This window comes from Coffea eugenioides, chromosome 8, assembly GCF_003713205.1.
Source record: "Coffea eugenioides isolate CCC68of chromosome 8, Ceug_1.0, whole genome shotgun sequence".
NCBI lineage: Eukaryota > Viridiplantae > Streptophyta > Magnoliopsida > Gentianales > Rubiaceae > Coffea > Coffea eugenioides.
Genome location: NC_040042.1, coordinates 32,348,290 through 32,357,461, shown reverse-complemented (window position 1 = coordinate 32,357,461; position 9,172 = coordinate 32,348,290). Strand labels below are relative to the sequence as shown.

The following is a 9,172-nucleotide window of genomic DNA, read 5'->3' as shown; positions in this document are numbered from 1 at the left end:
GCCAAGAGACAACTTCGGAGATGGTTCACTTAATTCGATCACAGATGCAAGGATTATTCCAGTTACTATCTGATAAATTAGTTATAGTTGTCATACACGCGATAAACAACCAACTCTTCCTCAATTTGTCGATAACCAAGGTACGACCGTTGACTATTTCTCTAATCAGGAAACAACCCTAGGTACGACCATAGAAGTTCAATTCCCTAATTGCATGAATAATTAGAAGAGCCTAATTCTAACCAATCAACACGCTACGAGGGTCTCTTTAAGTTAGCCTGTCTATCTCCCTGACACAAACCCAATCATGCCAGTTGCCACCAATTTAGAATAATTAAACAATTACGGATTTAACTACCCTAATTGGCTTCGGGTTATTGAATTAATCTAGAATCCGGGCCCTGGATAATTGAATAATAAAACAACCATATGAACATAGAGTAGAAGATAGACAAATACCAGTGAATAATAGAAATAAATAAAAACTAATTCGATCTCACAAATTTAGTAGAACCAAGTCCTCCGTTGTTCCTTGACTAGATCAGAAACTTAGCCACGCCTCATGAGAAAATTTCCCCGTAATTTAACTGAGGTCCAGGCCATCAAAAGAGCCAAGAAAGAAAAGAAAACTAAAACTATGCTAAAAGCTAAGCTAAAACTATTGATAAGAAAACCTCCTGTACGTTTCTCCCTTTTTAAAGCCAAAAGAAAGTCTAATGCTATCTCTAGTGGTTCCCACTGAACTGAGAGTCCAAGGGCCAAAGAATTGGAGCTTTGCCAAAGTCCTTGTTTTTAATTTCCTCTTTACCCGTAAGACTCCTAGTACAAGTCCACCCTTTTCAGCATAAAGATAGGAAATCCCTTTTTGTAGCATCCTGTGGAGCCCGACTTGTATTTCCTTTTAGAACTTCCCATGTGTGGAGTGTTTTTCTCTATAAAGTCTCCTTTTTAGCACTTGTTTGCTCCACTTCCTGTAATTAGGGCCAAATACCAAATATAAGTACATTTCAACAATTAAAACAATATTTGGCAAGGACAAAGAGGGAAATTAATCATAAAATTAACAACAAATTATGTCCTATCAATTTTCGATTTGGGCTAATGTGGATTTACTCAAACGCAGCATTCACTAATGACCCAAACCAGCTGTCTTTTAAAATTTTTTGCCCTTTTTCCTTACTAATTACTTGATCTTCTTTCCCAGCATAAAGAACCTATTTGACACTTTGCAACAAGCCGTCGGCTTCTCCGCCAATTATAGTCCACTGTCTCTGGTGACCGATTGGTGACTTGTTTCTGTGTGGATCTATCATGCATTCTTAATAATAAACCAAAATCCACCATAGGCATAACAGCGACTAGCTATAGCACCACCACTTACTCCATTTTTCTTGTTTTTGTATTTCGAGTCCGTTTGGTTGGACTGAAAATATTTTCTATCGAAGTCATTTTTCTGGAAAATCACTTCCTTCCCTATAATTTTCCAGTATTTGGTTATTAAGTGAAAATATTTTCCAAATTCCTTTTTTCATAATTTTCCGGTAGTTGGTTTGTCAATGAAAATATTTTCTGATATATTTGTTGATATGTTGCAAATATTTTTCTACTTTCAAAATATTCATTTCATTACAAGTTCATTTTAGTTTCTATCCATTATAATCATATTATCATTTCTATAAAATATTTATTCATATTACACAGCTTCCTAAATTATGTGTAAGGATGTAAACCTTAAATTAACTAACCACTTTGTGAGTATTAATCACTATGGAATCAATACTAAGAACTCCTTCCTTTTTCTTATTAAAATTTCTGGAATGGTGATCAGGGCTTTGGAAAATGGTCAACTCCAGGGACAAGTACCCCAGCAACTTTTTAGTTTACCTCAGATCCAAATAGTGTAAGTTTAAAAATAAGCAATCTCGAAGAAAGAAAGCATTTGGATGCTACCTGGAGAAGTGAAAGAACTTATTTTGATAGCATTAACTTTTAACAGGATTCTGAGGAAGAACGCATTCAATGATACATTGGATATGGGTAACAACATTAGCCAACAACTGCAACTTGTTGATTTGTAGAATAATGATATATCTTCAGTAGTACTCAGTTCCGGATACAGCAAGACATTACTGTGAGTGATAAAATTCAAAAAACTTCCACTGACATACATGAAATACCACACGTTTCCAATTCTCTTTCCTGACCAAACTGCTGAATATTTTCTCTTTACTCCAGTTTGATGGGGAATCCAGTATGCACAAGTTCAATCGCAAGCACATCTTACTGTCAGCCACAGAAACGATCTGCAACAAATTGTTCAAACCAGCCTCAAGTGTTGCACCGTCTTCTCCAAAACCCAAAACTTAGGAAGCTGTGCAATTTTCTCTCCAAATCAACCTTTATTTATGCTGTATAAACTAGAATCCATAAATAATTTTTGCCACAAAATGTGAAGACCCAGACAGTGGGTCTTTGCCGGAGTTGGAGATGCTGCCGGCGAAGAAGGGATTTGTTTGCTGATGAGATGTCTCTGGAGATGGTCTGTCATCACTGTCGAAGAAGAGATTGGTCTTTTATCGATGGTTCCTTGCTGGAGGCTGTGAAAAGAAGACTGCTTTTATGAAAGGAAAATAACTTCACAATGATAGATAAAGAAGTTATTTTCCTCCTGTCAGTGTAACTTATTTTCTGTCAGAAATTATTTTCTCAAATTAATTGACAACCAAACAACGGAAAATATGAAAAATATTTTCCAAAAATCCTTTTCCACCCAAACAAACAGACCCTTCATATCGGAAATTTTACGAAGAAATCTCTCTTCAAGGTAGTTATAAATATAATAGATTTAAGCGAGTTTAATGTGTTCAAGGCACAAATTCAAGAGAGTTTTAGGGGGTCCACATCTCAATCTAAGAGAAGTTTTGATTATGCATCAAATCGAAAGAGTAAGTTATGAATTTTTGGACCGATAAACATTATGTTATTTAGGCTCTTTTGTACTTTCAATTTTAGGTACCTTTGAGCTTTAGAATTATTTTCTAGGGTTTTATATTTGCTCTTTTGTACTCTCTTTTTGTTATACTAACTCTACTACCCTTTGTCCCTCGACGTAAAACCATGTAAAATTCTATGTCTTTCTGTTCATTATATTTACTTTTTAATTATCTTTATTAGATTGATAAAAATCCTATTATTCTTGTTGGTTAATTTCGTGAGACTAGACCTAAGATGCTCCGCCATGAAACCACAAGTTGTGCAAATCAATAGATACGTTTCTCAAAGGAGTCATCAACTCGGATCTAACTTGAAATTGAGACACAGAACATCATAACAAATTATAACACCAAATGGTTGTGGGCTACAATATGTTGGGTTCCAGGTTGATAACACTATTGAAGATATCTTGGGTTTTTATTTCCCAGAAATTCGATTTAGAGCTTTGACCCAAAGAAGAAAGGGATGGATCTTTAGTTAGAACTTGAGGTTCAATTTTCTCTCGTGATCAATACTGGGATCAGGACTATCATCGGAGTAGTAAGGGATTGTAAGGGTACCCAACCCAAATTGTCCCATAACCCAATAGACCCTCCCAACCTCCTAGAAACAGTGCGTGGGTTGATTGGGTAAATGGGTTTGGGCTTTGTTGCCAGCTAGAGACATATGGCACATTTGGGGTTGCGATAACTTATTGAAAAGTACTTTTCGTATTAAAGTTTTTAATAAAAGTACTTATTATCTATTTAATACTTTTAAATATATTATTTGGAAACATAGTTTAATATATACTTATTGTATTAGATAATGTGTAATTTGAAAATTTTTAAAAGTGTTTATCTCTTTATTTGATTCATAATGTCGGATAAAATAATTAAATTTGATGTTTTATTTTTTAAATCACAAAAGCTACTTTCAAAGTACCAAATTTGAGCTTTTGCTAAAAATACTTTTAACACCAAAAATTCTACTCCTAATTTTATTGCATGATATTCGCTGAATATTTTAAAAGTACTTTTAGTACATAAAAGTGCTTTTGTAACAAAAGCACCACAACCCCAAATGGGGCTATAGTCAAAATTACAATAGTTCTAAACTTATTTATAAGCACACAACCCCTAGAAATACATAAGAAACGGGAACTAATAAATACGAAACCTAATCAAAAATTAAGAAACTACCAAAATTACCAAAATAATAGAGGAAACGAAATGACAAAAAGGTGCTACAAATCACCCCTGGTTGCCATGGAGGATTCGGAGTCCGATCCAAGGCCCACAAGACTAGATAATAGGATTAACAAGATCGAAATAATTCAGCCCGGCAATCGGTTTCAAATCCGATGTGGATTCTGCATAAATTCTGCTAGCGTCCTTTGTAGCCTTTTTCATGCACGTTTGGGTAGGCAACTCGACCTCCTCCACCACAAAGATCCCTCTGTTCTTGAAACCTTGTTCTACATCACTAGTATAGTTATAGTTATCATTTGTATTATTGTTTTTCTGTCACCTTGCATATCCTCTGTTTCTCTTCAATCAATAAAAGCAACCAAATTTTACATTAAAAAAAATGAATGGTAATGTACGGTTAGACTTAGAACTGCTTTATTTGAAACTAGACTGAAATTCCTGAAAATCAGAATAGAAAAATTACTTCCTTAAAATCTCTAGAAGAAAAGGTAATGAAGTAATTTTGTGTAATTAAGTCACAATTAGTCGCCTTTCCAAATGTTTCAGAAAGCGTGAGACTCGTAGCTTCACAAACATGTCTATCGTGGAAACAACAGATGTGAATATTGAGAGATTATACGAACCAGTATGGGTGTCAGAATTTGTCAAATATAAGGGGAGAGGAACAAAACTAAAACAAAGACTGGAGTCATTTTTGTTATATCGTCTAAATACATGCAATCACACTCTTGTGTAAACAAGATGGTAGTAATAATTTAGGTTAGAACCACTTGATTCACATGTCCAGATCTAGACTATGACCATCATGGGTTTGAAAAAAAAATTCACACTCGGATGCTAATTGGTCTGGGTACCCAATGGATATATCTAGGTATTATTGTGCTATTAGAAATTGAATTCAAAGTTAATAACAACATATATAATGCAAAGATATCAGAAATACAATACAATTACCAACACTGAAAAGTATTACACCTAGTAATTATGAAGTTAAAGTATGAAATGTTATTAAATAACTCTATTTGTTTGAAAATCTTGGTGTATTTTCAACATTTAAACTTGCATGCGTTTAAACATCCTCCATTTTTCTATATATACATATAAGTCTAGATAGGGTTTGGATTACATATGGATTAATATACAAAATCAGATCCTACCCATACTGTGATTCTTTCACATGGTCTAGATCTAGCAAACATGATGGATCTGGACTGAATTTGGGCAAATGCCTAATCGATTGACATACCTATTCTCTTGTAACTTAAAGCATGGTTATAAATTCTAGCTCAAACTAAGTGGTTCAATTGGTTAAACCGTTGACCAGTCCACTGTCCGTTTCTGTTTGATCCTTAGACTATAAGGGTTCAAAATCTGCTAAACAATTGAACCAGAACAGTTTAAGCAAATGAGTTGGTTTTATACTCCTAATGCAATTAAGACCAATGATTTTAAATTTGGTCGAATCTCCACATTAATGACAATCTACATTATTATAACCAATTTTCAATACAATGCTGTCTTCAACTAACTTAAAATATTTATATCATACATCTGCGTCTTGTATGTAATCTTTTTTTTCATTTTCTTTACCTTCCCACAAGTTATACTACATATGCATTTATTTTTCTCTTTCTTGTTTTTCATCAAAGGGTTTGGCTAGTAGGTGCCTTGAGGGCACTAGTTAAGAGAGGACTCAAGTGTTAAGTCTTTGGCAAAAGTTAGACTAATGTGAAAAGATGTCCAAAGTGTGCATTAAATGTGAGTGTAGTTAAGTATGATTTAAATATACTAACGAATACTCCGATCCTCTATCAAAATACATATACATATATTTATGTCCATTTTAAACGGTTAGTACATTGTGGTTCTTTGTTCTTTTTTTATTTTCTTTCAAACTTTTTCATGGTTCATATATTTAATAAAAATAATTAACAAATATCACATAATTATGATGTCATGGGTCAATTGAGTGCAGAAAACCTTCTATCTAAGTTAATACTTTAGAGCTTGGATGAATATGCATAAATGTTTATATATAAACAATTTGGGGACCTAAACTTCTAGAAATCTCATTGTTCTACCCTAACTAAATGTTGTGTACATGTTAAATTCAGCCCCTATGAGAAAAAGGAAGACATAAAAATTCGGTTAAGTAGAGAACATATTTTTCATGTCATAATTGCCCTTCTTGTTTCTTACTTGTTAATTCATTAGAATTTTTTAGGAGTAATAAGATGTTAGAAATCCAAGGAAAAAATGTGTAGGGGTTGCAAGTGTAATGCAACAAAATACAACAACATCAACTATCAACTAGCAAGCACTTTATAATTGCAATAACAAAGGTTACTTGCGTGGCAACCGTATAGACTTGGGGATTGAACAAATTGAATACATTTGAAAAGTACAAAATTAAGAATTGGAAAGCATAAGTATGACCTTTTTCAAGTTTAAGAGGGATGTCAATAGGCTTGTAAACGGTTGGGTTCGGGTCAGATTTGAAAATTTTGGACCCAAACTTGCTATAATGTACCAGTTCTGAACCCGACCCGTCTATCCGACGGATCTTGTGCTTAGGGTTCTGGAACTGGGTCCAATGGTCTCGGGTTGGGTTTGGATCTACCCAAAAAAATAAGGCCCAACAAAACTAAGGTTTAGGAAAGATGTGTGGGTAGACCAAGAGAGAAGAGAGAGATATGCGGTTGTGTAGATTGTAAGATTCGGATTTGTTAATTTGGTAAAAGAATTATTATTATTGTGTTTAGAAATATTTATATTTTATAATTATGAATGTATTATCTGGATTCGGGTTGGATACGGATCGAAATCTTGTATTCCGTATCCGACTCGTTTTTTTTTTTTTTTTGGTTAAAGTAAACGGGTACGAGTCCGGATTCAAGTGACGGAATTATTTCTCAACTCGTACCCGAAAAAACTATTATGTCCGGGTCGGGTTCGAGTCCAAATCCGGACCGTTGACAGCTCTAGATGTCAACGTCTTTCAACCTTGGAGTGAAATGTTGTGGCTTTATTTGTAAGGCCACAATCGAAATGTTTTGGGCCAAAAAAAAAGTAAAAGAAAAGGTAAGCTCAACATCTGCTATAGCAATTTGTAGATTCTTCCAAGATATGACGCCAAAGAAATTAGTGAAGTGAATTGAGCCAATGTGATAAGTTGATTGGCATTAACAATTTTCAACTTCAAACATACAGCCTCCTAAAATGGTGCCAACATTTCTAAAACTTTTTGTTAAAGATTGGGGACAACTTTTTGCGGGAAAAAAAGAAATGAAAGAGGAAAACAAACATGACAAATTTTTCAGTGAGAAAAACTTTTCCGAAGCAAGCCTAAAGTACTAAGGATACAAGTGTCAATTTGTGTGTTGCAATGTTGACTTTGGATGACAAGGGAGGATAATAGTATTTTAAGAAGAGTGTCAATTAATATTATTAGAAAACTTTGGGAAGTTTCTATAACTTTCCCAATTCTGTATTGACCATCAATAATAACACAAATAGTGCTAGTAAAGCGAAGATGGGCTCTGGAAGATTCAAAATTGGCGGCGGCTTAATCGAATTATTGGGATTACGACCCAAAGGAAAGAAAACTGCTAAAACATATTTTGAGGTCAGGCAAACATGGATAAGTTTTAGAGCATTTTCAGGTATATATACACAAATAATCAAGTGAAGTCAGGCACCAAAAGATATCTCTCTATATCATTTCAAATTTCCAGAATGGAACTCGAGTTTCTTCCTTTACCTTTGAGCTTCTCTAGTCTGCTTCTTCTCTTCTTGTTCCAATTTATGGTATCGAAGATTTTGACACAATTATATAACTTGGCTGGAAATCTTCCACCAGCTCCAATAAAGCTTCCTCTAATTGGGAACCTGCACAACTTGATTGGTGGAGCTCCACACCATGTTCTCAGAGTTTTGGCCAAAAAATATGGACCAATCATGCACGTTCAACTTGGTGAAGTTTCTACAGTGGTTGTATCTTCAGCCGAGATGGCGAAAGAGGTTCTAGTAACTCATGATCCAAGCTTTGCAGACAGGCCACCGCGACTAGCCACCACTATCTTGTGCTATGATCTACAAGATCTTGCCTTTACTCCTTACGGCGATCACTGGAGGCAAATGCGTAAAATATGCCTGATGGAGCTTCTTAGCGGCAAGAGAGTCCGATCATTCAGTTTTATTAGAAATGCTGAAATCGCCAAACTGATGGAATCAATTCTCTTTTCTTCAGGGAAAGCGGTAAATATTACACATAAGTTTTTTGTGTATACAAGTTCAATGACCTGTAGAGCAGCTTTTGGGGGATATTGAAGAACAATGAAACGATGATCGAGTTTTTGAAGAAGTCAGTCACCTTAGCAGGTGGCTTTGTTGCTGCTGATTTTTTCCCCTCCTCGAAAATCACAAATTCTGGTTAATGTCTGGGCAATGGGGAGAAATCCTATTTATTGGGATGATCCAGAAAGCTTCAAACCAGAGAGATTCGAGCAAAAATCAGTCGAGTACACTGGCTATCAGTTTGAATATATTCCATTTGGGACGGGCAAGAGGATGTGCCCAGCCATAACATTTGGTCTAGTCAATGTTGAGCTTCCCTTAGCTCATTTGCTCCACCTTTTTTGGAAGACAATCTTAGTAGTTTCTCAAGGAGACGTTCCAAATCATGTTAATTGACTTACAAATCCCAGGACTCTTTACCATTGATTTTTTTTTAAAAAAAAACATATAGTCCTAGGACTCTTAACAGAAAAAAGTTATTCCTTTATTAGTGAAAAGTACCAATATTTTAGCAACACTTGCCAATTTTTAATAAACTTTATTACATTTTGGCAAAACTTCTCATATTCTTAGCAGGTTAATCAGTTTATTAAAAGGTTATTACTTTATTTAAGAACCTACCACAAAAATTGCTGATCCTCAAGTACAAAAAATTCTATGAAATGCATTAGAAATATTAGTTTTTTTTAGTG

At 34.6% G+C, this 9,172-nt stretch overlaps 1 pseudogene; it reads left to right on the top strand.

Annotated features, from left to right (window-relative positions):
- The first annotated feature begins 7,751 nt into the window (after nucleotides 1–7,751).
- LOC113780558 lies at nucleotides 7,752–8,620 on the top strand (annotated as a pseudogene).
- Nucleotides 8,621–9,172: the final 552 nt, after the last annotated feature.